This window comes from Rhinopithecus bieti, unplaced genomic scaffold (assembly GCF_001698545.2).
Source record: "Rhinopithecus bieti isolate Rb0 unplaced genomic scaffold, ASM169854v2 scaffold_31173, whole genome shotgun sequence".
Taxonomy (NCBI): Eukaryota; Metazoa; Chordata; class Mammalia; order Primates; family Cercopithecidae; genus Rhinopithecus; species Rhinopithecus bieti.
This window is the reverse complement of record NW_016813861.1, coordinates 721,170-730,565: the sequence shown is the minus strand read 5'-3', so window position 1 is coordinate 730,565 and position 9,396 is coordinate 721,170.

Sequence of the window (9,396 nt, the reverse complement as noted above, 5' to 3'; positions counted from 1 at the left end):
CCCAGGACACTTTAGCCTGTGGTGGCAAGACTTACCAGAACTCAAGTTCCGACTTCTAGGATGAACAATTCCACTGTGGCTAGGGCTGATTTATATATACACTAGGTGGGCGAGTGTCGGTTGAGTTGAGCCCAGATTTGCTTTCTGCTGTGACAGGGCAGCACTTAATTCAATGCAATGTTTCACAGCTGCTATACTCTCCCTTTCTTAACTGCACAGATTCTCTCTTTGTGCCATGCAGTCACTGCTGTGGGATGGGGGAGGGGTAGCATTGGTAATTCAAGACTGTCTTTCCTACACTCTTCCACTGTTTTTTTCAGCCATGTGAAATTAAAATCAGCTACTGTGAGTGCTCACTTGATTTTAGGATTTTATGAAGGTGCTTTTTCTGTGTGCAAAGGGATGTTTCACATGGTGGCAGGCAAGAGAGGCTGCATAAGGAAACGCTCCTTTATAAAATACATCAGATCTTGTGAGACTTATTCACTAACATGAGAAGAGCATAGGAAAGACCTGTTCCCATGATTCAATTATTTCCCACCGGATCCCCCCCATGACACATGACACATGGCAATTATGGGAGCTATAATTCAAAATGAGATTTGGAAGGGGACGCAGCTAAACCATATCAGGATGTGAGCCACTGTGCTAGGCCTGAGCTGGGTTCTGATCTGGGGATTTTGGGTCCTCTTCCAAGCTCACTCAGTTCCATGCAATGTAGGACTGAAGTCCCTATTTCTTGCTGACTGTTGGGACTGTTCTCAGCTCCTGGAACTCACTCAGGTCTTTGCCATGTTCTTCTTCCCTCTTCAGAGCCAGCAATGCAGAATCCCTCTGAAACTTTGAATCCCTTTTACTAGGAAGAGCTCTGTCCATTTTGAGATCTCACTGATTATGCCAGGTTAGGCTTACTATGACAAAAAATGTGACCTAATTATGGGAGTGACATCCCACAGTATTTATAGGTTCTTTCCACGCTCGAGAAGAAAGGATCCTATGACAGTGAGGGTCTCCGGGTCATACTAGAATTCTGTTTACCACAACACTCAGTGGATAAGGCAGAAAAATCTAAATTCTACTTGAAAGACATAAAGTGTTATATGGAGGCATCATAGGGAGACAACCTTACTCTATGATGGTAAATGCTTAGCATACAGGAGATGCTCAATCAGTGTTTGAACACAAAAATGTATTGGACGTATGAATCAGAATGAGGATTATTTGTCAAATAAGAAAACCTGTTTGTTCCACAAATTGGATAGTTTGATTGTCAACTTTCTGTGCAGGGGAAAATGAACTCCAGAAGGAGGGCTGGGTAGATAAACATAGGGCTGGGGTAGATAAAGAGCCTTTACACATTTAAGTATTTTGAGCTACTCTCAGGGGAGAAACCAGAAGAGTTTTGATGAAAAACCTATTCAGAAACCACAGCAGGTAGCTTGATGTCAAAGGCAAGAATACAGGATCAGACACAAGTTGTCTTTAGTGGCCCAGTGTTTTTCTTATTTGCTGAGGTGCCTGAAAGTGTGTGCTTACTCACATGGGTTACTAAGTTCCCATTCAGTATATTACTTTCCTTGAAAGAGTCAAAGCACTTTCCTGAGAAATGCTCTGATAATCTGGCAACAAATGAGACAGACCTGCCCAGACTGGAGTTCAATACTTGTTTGTGTTGACAGTATCTTCTGGTGTCTAACAGGAGATTGAATTGTAGTCATTAAAAGTGCTTCTCTGGGGTCAACCTAATAAAAACAACACCACTAGGGGGGTCTTCTGATTATGTGACTCCTTCATTTGAAGTAATGTCAGAGCTTTATGGACAGATCTGTTTACAGCTGTTTCCCATTCTTGTTTCACAAATGGAAATAAGTTGCCTCTGAAGAAAACGGACTTCTCCAAGGTCTTAGTAAATCAGTTGAAGCACAGGAAAGCTAATGCAATACCCTAGCTTTAAAATTTCTAAAATGGAGATGTCTGGGTGTGGTGGCTCATACCTGTATTCCCAGCACTTTGGGAGGCTAAGATAGGAGGACTGCTTGAGGCCAGGAGTTTTAGAACAGCTTGGTCAACATGGCAAGACTCAATTTCTACAAAAACAATTTAAAAATTGGCTGAGCATGGTGGCGTGCACCTGTAGTCCTAGTTACTCAGGAGGCTGAGGGCTTAAGGAGGATCACTTAAGCCCAGGAGTTTGAGGCTGCAGAGGGCTACAGTTGTGGCACTGAACTCCAGCCTGGGCTATAGAGTGAGGCCCTATCAATTTAGAAAGATACTTTAAATTTATACCTGAGTTTCTAATTTTCTAATTTAGATATTCACTTTTAACATTTATTTAGAAATACTACTATTGTTCTCACAATTCTCTAGTCTTGAAATGCTTGTATCTTTTCCAAGGCTGAAAATCTGGATATTTTATAAAGCAACTTAAATATTGAAGATTCAGATAAAGTCTGTTTGACCAAGCATGTGTGTTTATAAATTTTAGGTTTAAATATTTTTATTTAATTGCTAAATACAAAATTGAATTACCTGACTGAAGTGACAGTCTGATTATTTCAATGTTATGCAAGAAGAATTTTAAATTTCCTGTGAAGTTCTCAGAAAGAATGATGAAGACATTGTTACTTCTTATATAAAGTCCAGTTTTAAGTACTCCAGAGTAGATTTAGAAAGCCTTTGTCGCTGTTTATCACACTTTAGCTGTTCAAGGAGGAGTCAGAGAGGCACATAAGTAGGGAAGGATGACTTATATAACTGATGCAAATACAAGAACAGGCCCAGCAAAATTTCAGTTCACTATGGTTGAAGCTCTAATGAAGAGCAAACAAAACTACATCTTGTTACGTAGAAGTAAAGGAGGAGTGGCCGTGTATGGTGGTTCATGCCTGTAATCCTAGCACTTTGGGAGGCTGAGGCGGGTGGATCACTTGAGGTCAGGAGTTTGAGACCAGCCTGACTAACATGGTGAAACCCTGTTTCTACTAAAAATACAAAAAATTAGCCAGTTGTGGTGGTGGGCGCCTGGAATCCCAGCTACTCGGGAGGCTGAGGCAAGAGAATCACTTGAACCCAGGAGGCAGACGTTGCAGTGGGCCGAGATAGTGCCACTGCACTCTAGCTTGGTCAACAAGAGCAAAACTCTGTCAAAAAAAAAAAAAAAAAAAGGATGAGTGCACAGAAGAACTTGGAGGTTTATGGCCTATTTTCTGGTAACATAGAATCTTAGAATGGTTCAATCATTGCAGTGGCGATGGCTAATTCCCATCAAAATATCACTCTTGTAGATACTTGGAGAGGTTTGTGTGTGGTGAATTCCATCACATATTAATATGACAGTAACAATGTCCTAAAAAAGTGACTACAATTGATGAAGATATTGGATGTTTGTGAAATTAGCATCTAAACTACGAGTTTGAATTTTTTTTTTAATAACAAATTGGTATTAAGCTAGAACATCTGAAGTATTTTCTTACACTTAGGAAAACATAGAGCGTTTTCTGATGTTGAGTTTTAAATTAGGAAACAACAGCAAAGTATCTAGAGACACAGAATACACCAAAGGAAACCCACAAACCACAGGCTAAGACATTGTTACTGTGTGGACTGACCATGACAAAATACTCACTCCCTTTCCTCTCACAAGGGCTGCTTTTAGCTGAATACTAGATATTATTGACATAAAAAACTCAGAGCACTAAAAATGTATCTACTCTGTTTTTCTAGTATTTGCTTTTCTTCCTTGTTTCCTGCAATTTTATGTGAGAAATGAGAACTTGGCGTGACCCCAGTTATTAAAATCTGGAAGCTAGAATCTGGATAAAGAATATCTACTGAAGTATGGCACCAAAACTTGATAGCTTTTGCTTCCTTTTGGTACTGTTGTGAGGACCAAGAGTTAATGAAAGTTCAAAAATCTAATCAAGCAAGTCTCTTCTTGTTCAGAAAGTTAAATGCATATGTGAAAGAATCAATGGTCAATATCGACACTTTGGTAGATGCATTGGAAGTGATCTGGCTTCACGCCAAGGTTTTAAGGCTATTGGTGGAGGAGGGAGGAGTTTAACAACAGGAAAACAGCCAAAGAATATGCACTTGTCTTTCATCATCTTTTTTTTTTTTTTTTTGAGACATAGTCTTGCTGTGTCGCCCAAGCTGGAGTGCAGTGGTGTGATCTTGGCTCACTGCAAACTCTGCCTCCCAGGTTCACGCCATTCTCCTGCCTCAGCCTCCCAAGTAGCTAGGGCTACATAGGTGCCCGCCACCACACCCGGCTATTTTTTTGTATTTTTAGTAGAGACAGGGTTTCACCGTGTTAGCCAGGATGGTCTCCATCTCTTGACCTCATGATCTGCCTGCCTCGGTCTCCCATAGTGCTGGGATTAAAGGCGTGAGCCACTGCGCCTGGCCCTCTTTTAACATCTTAATCACCTATCATATGTAATGATTGGTGAATAATATGGGAAAATTGCTAAAATTGCTCTGTCTCAACATTTATAGTTTCCAGGGATGGAAATTATATCCAGATATCCAGACTCAACAGGCATCTAAAATTCAGGCTCCAACTCCTCAATGTTCTAGAGAATATCTATAATGCAATTTCTGCCTCTAGAAATCTTTGTGAAATTCTCACAAGTGGGAGATGTTTAGCATAATAGATAGATGAATGACTTGCACCAGATGTATCCTTTGTGTGGAATGCTGTTTTCCATGACTCACATGCAGCTATTTCCACCTTGCTATATAGAGCTCAGTTTATACATCATTCCCTCAGAGAGGACTCTTCTGACCACCCTACCCAATCACTCCATAACATGTTTTATTTTTATCAGAGCACTTGCCACTTCCTCCTATTTTACTTTATTTTGTTTTGTTTGCGGTCTGTCTCCCTGACTCTTGAATTTAAGGTCCATGGAAGCAGAGACTTTGTGTGTCTTGTTCATTTCTATTTCCCTGTGTCTAGAAGATGTCTAGCTAATAGTAGGTTCATAATAGATGCCTGTGGAATGACAAATGAGTAAATGAATGAGCAATGAAGTATAGATATATTCTACCACTATTTAATTCTTTGTTTCCCAGGGAAAGTTATTTGGTCTTAATATTCTGCCTCTCATATTCCTTCTGTTCACAAACGATATTAAAATGCATAGTGTTGCCAGTGTATAAGGGTTTACGTGAGGGTTTTTCTACAAGTGTAGAGAGAGTTTCTCTAAGAGCAAAATAAGATTATCAGAAAATTTACTTTTAAGATAAACAAATGATAGATAAAAACTGAGAAAGGAAGTTACCTAAGTAAGATAAAGTGACTCCTAGGTCAAGATTTGATTGAAATGAATAAAGTGTATTATCATATATAAGGGGCAAAAAAAGACAACTAGAAGCATTGGTTAACCATGAAAGTAGAAAAAAAGAGATTTAGATGCAACTTTGCCAGTGCCTGTCTACACATCCAAGGATCGTGCATCCTGGAAGGGTCCCCCAACACACTACTCTGCTGTGGAATGGTTGCATCTGGTCATCTCAACCTCGTGCAATTATTTGCTTCTTGAAGTCTCTTTGTTCTGATTTCCAGGCCACCAAGGAAACTTTGCAATGTGATTTGGCACACATTTCTTCCGCCATGAGAAATGTACCTATGAACTTGAAGTCTTTCGGTCCCAGTGATGACCATTGCCCGTCACACATAATAAATTGGCATCAGGTTTTTGTGTCTATCCCATAAGCTTGGTAAATGTGAGTTGTTCCTAAAAGAGCTGTGCTGACAATTCATACATCTGAGCTGGCTAGGTTCCCAGCAATGTGCTGGATTCTGATAAATTCACCAGGATGAGGGATTGAAGACCTTGTAAGGGAGGCACAAGAACTGAGCCAAAAATTTTAGTTGAATTTTTGAATTCGTGTTCATCTGCTATCCATGAAACAGGTTGGTGACTTAACTGAGGGCAATATTTTGAATCTTTCTAACCTTAGGGGATGGAGGTAAGTGAAATCCCAATCACCATCTCTATTTCTCAGCACGAGAGGTAAAGAATTTGGGACTAGTTATTTGGAAATTCAGATCTCAGCCTCATTTGTTTCTTTAGAGCCTCTCCCTAGAGCAAGTCTTAACATGGTATAAAGGGAAAAGGTGGATTTTCTTCTCTTCCTTGGGAAACCCTCCCTATGCCTAATGCCTACCCCAATGTCTAAAGCCAAGTTCCTCAGCAGGGCTCTGCACCAGGGCTGGAGGCCCAGGAGCCCAGATGAAGCATGAAGAACCCATGGATCCAGCCTGTGATTGCCTGTGTTTGGCTGCATATAAATAACCCTGGCCTTGGTAAAAAGGTCAGCTCAGGGACTTGTGTCTTTGACATTGCTGATCTGCTTTCTGACTGCTTTTCATCCCTCCTGTTTTCAATGACCTTTCCTCTCAGCATTTCTATTTACGTTAAATACTTCTCCTTAACTACTTTTATATAAAATATTCTTTCTTTAATTGTATTATAATAACCCAAAAGCAAGCGATAAGGAGGGGTGTCATATCTTTGTGTCTAAAGTCATACTATGGTTTGGTGTAAGTTTAAGCAAGATACCCAGCAAGATCTGGGTGTCTTTCACCGAGACAGTAGAATGAAGCAGTTAAGAACTTTGGGCTTGAGCCAGGTACAGTGGCTCACACCTGTAATCCCAGCACTTTGGGAGGCCAAGTCGGGCAGATCACCTGAGGTTGGGAGTTCGAGACCATCCTGACCACCATGGAGAAACTCCCTCTCTACTAAAAATACAAAAATTAGCCGGGCATGGTGGTGCATGCCTGTAATCCCAGCTACTTGGGAGGCTGAGGCAGGAGAATCACTTGAACTCGGGAGGCAGAGACTGGTGAACTGAGATCGTGCCATTCAATGTGCTCTAGCCTGGACAACAAGAGCAAAACTCCGTCTCAAAAAAAAAAGAACTTTGAGTTTGAAGTTTGAATTAACCCTTGTTTTGCCACTCACTTGCTGCTTGATTTTGATTTTGGTCATGTTTTCAAATCTTGGGTTTCTCATCTGCTAAACAGCAGTAGTAACTCTTCAGAGTGCTTCTGAAGATTAAACAAAATCATGGATTTGGGGCTTAGCAAGCTCCTAGCACACACTATTATTTGTTTTATCATCTCTGCCCTCACTGCGGGATTCTTTTCAGTTCTGCTCAGAAGGAAGAACCCTCCTAACCCCTTCCCAGTGAGGGCAGCTCCTGGGCCCAGAGGGACTTGCCAAAGCCATGTTAAGAGAGGATAAGCCGCCCCTCTCTGTCTCGTGCCTGTTCTTTGCTATTCTCCTAGTCCTGCCCCATCTCCCGTGTACTTTCCACCCCTAATTGTCTGAAGCCCTTTCACTGTGCCTTCTTTCTTTGTTTGTATGTGCTGTATCCCAAGATCACTGCAATAACAGTTCTGCTGGCACCCTGCCTTACCTAGCAGATAAGCTGTGGGGATATAAGCCACAGTTTCTATAGCCTTGAGGCCTGAGGCTGGAGTCTGGGGACAGAGACCATGAGCTACTGTGCAGGGGAATGTTCTGATGAAGGGCAAAGTCTGGCAATGAGAGAACTGGGAGAGTAGGAGTGGAACCCAGAAATGTTTAGCCCCAGGTGCAGGGGTTGGGAGTGAGAACCTAGACTGCTTGGTAATGGAGACGATGTTGTCATTTTCCCTGTGTCTACAGCACCTAGCATCGGCATAAAATAGGCCCTTAAATATAGGTGGGTGATAATTACTGAGGAGTAAAATTTAGGAACTTTGTTGTTTAAATTGTGTGTGATTGGGGAATTGTTGATTTGTCTGAATACTGATTATAGTCTCTCTAAAAGGAGCATAAAAATGACATATTTACGTTGCCTATGTAAAAAGTATTGAATGGCATGTATGTGACTTGCTTAGATTAACACATAGCAAACTAATACTTATTATACTTGTCATTACATTTGTATCATATTACCTTTGCTGTAAGTTTTGATTGCAATCGTAAACTCTATGTATGCCTAAGATATGTTTACAGAATCTGAGGCTTAATCCACCAGTAACAACAGACATCTTTCTCTGTGCTTTAGAGTCCTACCTCGCGAGCTCAGACTTCCTAGAATGTTACCACGTGTCCCACATTTGTTCACTCACATATTTAAAAAAGACAAAAAGGACAGAAAGAACATTGCTCAGGACAGTCATGGGAGGGGGGTGACCAGAACGAAAACAGTCAGAGCAGAACATTGTGCAGGCCCATTCCTGGGGCGTGAAGAATCCGAGACATTTGGAGAAGACCCAGGGAACACAAGGAAGGGAGGGGGGTATCGCAAGAGGCAGGCAGTGAGGAAGCAGCCAGAGAATCTGGCTGGGATTCCAATCCATTCTTAGCTACTTGATACAAAGGCTATTATATTAAAATTCTTCTAAAGAAAGATGGATTTCCACAGCACGCTATTTTTGTCCTAAATTTAGAGTAACAAAGCTGGAGCAATTGAATGGTGCAAAACTCTTTCTTCCCTCAGAGTCAAAGAAAGAGTAAAACTGGACTTAGGAAATTAACTTTCTACTTGAGTAGTATTTGTCCTTTTTCACATACTTGTTTATAAACATAGTTTGAGTTTCACTGAATATTTTTTCTTTTAGTTAATAATATAGCTTCCCACATCCAGTCACTTACTAAGCTCTGGACACCTCTACTTTTTTCAATAGCTCTCAATCTTCTATCTTAGTACAGGATCATCTGAAGGACATCTCAGAGGAAGGTTTCATGTGTAAGTGATTTATGAAGGAAGTACTTCCAGGAGAACCTGGGAAAGGAGTGAGGGAAGCAAGATAGGGAAGGGTGCAGTTTCAGGCAGCATGTTCCAGAGAGTAGCTTCATTCAGCCTGAGCCCCTGGAAAATACTGGAATGTAACTTGGGTCTTGGGATTTGTCCCAAGCATGATCAAAGCAACTGGGCTTTAAGATTTTATATTTTATAATCCCTCTCTAAAGGCTGTGGGATTTGAGGGGTTAGTGGTGGTGGGGGTTGTGTATGGAAAGTGAACTTTTAGGCACTTTGGGCTTTTTTATGCCTGTGGGCAAGGCACTCCTATGCCAAAAGTGTTCGCCAAAGGAAAGTTTCAGATGTGAGGTGGATGTGGGCATGCAAGCAAAAGTGCAGCTGGAGGATGGTGCACAGAAGATGTTACCAAGGATACCAGGGGATCTCAGTGGAGCTTAGAGAATTTCCACAGCCTCTCTTGATTCTCTCTGTCCCTACTGTGTATCTTCAGCACAAGTCTCTGTGATTCTTTCTCTTCTGGGTTGCACGGTATGTTCCTAACTAATATCCTCTGATCCGTAAATTCCTGTTGTCTTTTCATTTTTTCTTTTCCTCCTCCTCCTCCTCCTCCTCCTCCTCCTCCTCCTCCTC